The following is a 3,362-nucleotide window of genomic DNA, read 5'->3' on the forward strand; positions in this document are numbered from 1 at the left end:
CGTGGAGGCTTCACTGGGGCTGCTGTCCGCCTCCAGTGCGAAAGGAAGCTGGTCTGGCCCGGACTGGCGGGCGGGGCAGCCAGAAGGGGTGGCTTTGAACCTAGTTCCTCACAGGGCGGACCGTGTCCTTGAGTTCTGAGGTGCTCTCAGTGGGGACACGAAAAAGCATAATGCTGGAGGGAAGAGGCCCACTCTGGGCTAGCCTCCTGCAGCTCCAAATGTTTGGACGGTCACTTCCTGTTTGCAGAACTGATCAGCTGGGGAGCAGGGCCAGTTGGCTTAAGGCCCGTGTCCAGCCTTGGATCTTTCTCCAAGAAGAGAAGTAAAGGGTCTCTTCTTTCTTTTGACCAAAAGTAACTGTCCTTTACAGCATGGTTGTAAAAGTAACTCCAAACATTCATATAGCTCTTTACAGGGCAAAACGTGGATCCACAGCCAATGCATAAGTTAATCATCTCAAGACTGTGCAAGGGAGCGGTTCTGCCCCATCTTATAAACTGTGGGAAGTGAGGTTCTGAGAAGTTAAGTGACATACCCAGGGCCACACGGCCGGAAAGCGGAGAAGGAAGGTCTGTCTGCCCCACAGCCCGTGTTCTTTCTTTATTTCCACTCACCTTCTCTGCTGTTGGCTCATGGTTACAAGATGGCTGCTGTGGCTCCAGACCCCATGTCTGCTATCCAGGCACGAGACGGACCAGTGACACTGAGGGCAAGAAGGGTTTCTGCTAGTGAGCTTTGCCTTGATATTCAGGGAGAGCCCTCCCAACCCCGCTTCTCCCTCTGGAACTTGTACCTCCTTCCACTTGGCCAGAACTGCATCACGTGGCTGCCTCTACCTGCAAGAGAGTCAGGTAATACTGATATCTGAAACAAAACTGGGACTCCTGGTTCTATCCCTGGGTCAGGAAGATCCCCTGGAGAAGGAAATGGCAACCCGCTCCCATATTCTTGCCTGGAGAATTCCACTGACAGAGGAACCTGGTGGGCTACAGTCCATGGGGTCGCAAGAGCTGGACATGACTTAGCAACCAAACCACCACCTTAGGAAGGGAAAAGAGAGCAGATACTGCAGAGGCTCCAAAGGCTACGCCCAGTGAATGAGGAAACCAGGGCAGACAGTGGCCCTCCTGTGGTGGTGAGGTGGTGGCTGCCACTTACTTCCCGGCCCTAAGCCTGGCCCAGCCCCGGAGCAGGCCTCCTCTGTCTGTCTTCTCTAGTCAGAGTTTGCAGATTTGCAGGCTGACGTGCCCCCAACGCTTTCTGTCTTTGAAGAAGGGAAAGGGAAGGGGACAGAACAGCCAAGAACACTAGTCACAAAACCAAGCTCGAGGGACCCAGAACTCAGCTGAGCTTCCCGACTCCATACCAGACTCCTTCCCCTGCAAAGCCCCTCCTCAGGAGGAACTGCTCTGAGTTCTTTCTCGAAGTCAGGCCTTCACCTCCCTTCCCAGGCCTTGCCCTGTCTCTCAGGGAAGCCGCCCCCTCTCATCTCTCTGGCGTTGCTGTAACCCCAGCCCGTCCAGTTCTCCCCGTCATGATGGGGATGGCTGCCCTGAGCCCAGCTTCGATAGAAGTCAGGACCCTGGAGGGTCCCCTGATCGCAGTAGGAAGGTGTCCCCTCTCTGCCTTCACCAGGGCCTGACTCTGGGCTGCTTTCTAGACGCGTTTCTTAGCTCAGGGCTTCTCACTGCACAGCTGGTGAGAAACTGGGCCCCACACCTTGGGCAGCATCCCGAAGCAGTTGGTGGGGTTTTCTCGCCTCTGACCGTGGATGAGATGGCCCCTGTGCCACCTGGGCCTCAGACCCCCAGTCCTGACCCCTCGGGGGCATTTCAGCGCCACCTCCCGCTCTGCACACAAGCGGGGCATCTTACCTTCTAATCTGTGACCTTGGCTCTGCATTCCCCAGCACTCTGTGTTTTTGAAGATAGACAGGGCACTTCCCAGAGCACCTCCATCCACCGTCTTGACTAGGAACCCAGGAGAACAGACAGGAGGTATTTGAGCCATTGGAGACACTCATGTATTCGTCCCACATTTCCTAACCACCTTCCACGGACAAAGCCCTGTGCGGATACGTTGGGCACACAGAACGGACACGGGCATGCCCACTGCCCTCTGAGGGCCCCTGGGGCTGAGCAGAGCAGGCCATGAACTTGCAGACGGGGACACACTTGTGCTTTGTGCACAGGGTCCCAAGGGAGCGACCGCTGCTTGCGGAACCATGAGGGTCCTGGATCTCACACAGGAATCCGGCACATCAACGCAGTCCACAGCCTCCTGGAGCTCAGCTGGCCGGCCCACCCGCAGAGAAGGACTTCGGGGCCCATCACGGCCCCGTCAACCTCGGGGCTCCTGCTGCCCACAGCTGCCCTCCTCAGGCTCACTTGTCCCAGACAGCAGACTCGGCTCCTCCAAATCCCACAAGACAGTCCCTCCCCACGGCACTCGTGTGAGCAGAGCAAGCACGACTGATGATCCTGGGGGGAAGACGCGGGTTACGACGCAGTGATGCAGTTTCACAAGGAATGTTTAACACCATGATTTATACGATGCCGTTTAGCCCTCCATCTGGATACAGCGTTTCCCTCTCACTCCTCCCAAGCTATCCCCAAACGTTCTCCAGCTTTCTCTCCTCATCTCTTTCCATCAGCCAGGTCTCTTAATGAGTGCCAGAAAGCCTGACTCCCTTAAAAAAGAAGCTGGCTTTTACTAAAGTTTAGGCGACGCCAGCTTCAGGCATGGCTGGATCCAGGTACTCAATGTCACCAGGATACGGAAGCTCTGGGCTTCACTCCCAGGCATTTGAGGCATTGACATCTACAAAGCTCCAAGTCCAGTAGAAAGAGCATCTCTTGTCTGAGTTAGCCTGCTGAAGTGCCAGGCTGAGCCTCAATGGACCAACTTGGAAGCATGTTCATCCCTGAACCCACCAGGAGTCAGGATCATGTGATGCTCTGACTAGCCAACCCATGGTGACTGACCTACCGAACGTACATGTACCCACAGTGAACCCTGCCGAACTCTGGGTCTGAGCTCCTCCCAGGAGAATCACAGAAGTGCACGTCCCAGAAATGTTGAATAACACACACCCCAGAGTCGCTCTTCCAGGCCGCTGAACGCTTCGCAGTGTTTGGGAGCACTCTGCATCCTCCCCGACCTCCCTGTCCTGTGCCTCAAAAGTTGCAGGGAGGACGGGCCAATCAGCCCAATAAGGATGGGCTTATAACCGGTCTCCGGGCCCAGCCCTTGAACCCTGCGAGGAAGCAGGACGGCTTGAGGTTCTTAGGCCAGCACCCAGCCCAGGGCCCCGAGGAAGACGATGAATGAGCAAGTGTCGGGACCAACGGGCGTGTGGACGG

Source organism: Bison bison, unplaced genomic scaffold (assembly GCF_000754665.1).
Source record: "Bison bison bison isolate TAMUID 2011002044 unplaced genomic scaffold, Bison_UMD1.0 scf7180017864482, whole genome shotgun sequence".
NCBI lineage: Eukaryota > Metazoa > Chordata > Mammalia > Artiodactyla > Bovidae > Bison > Bison bison.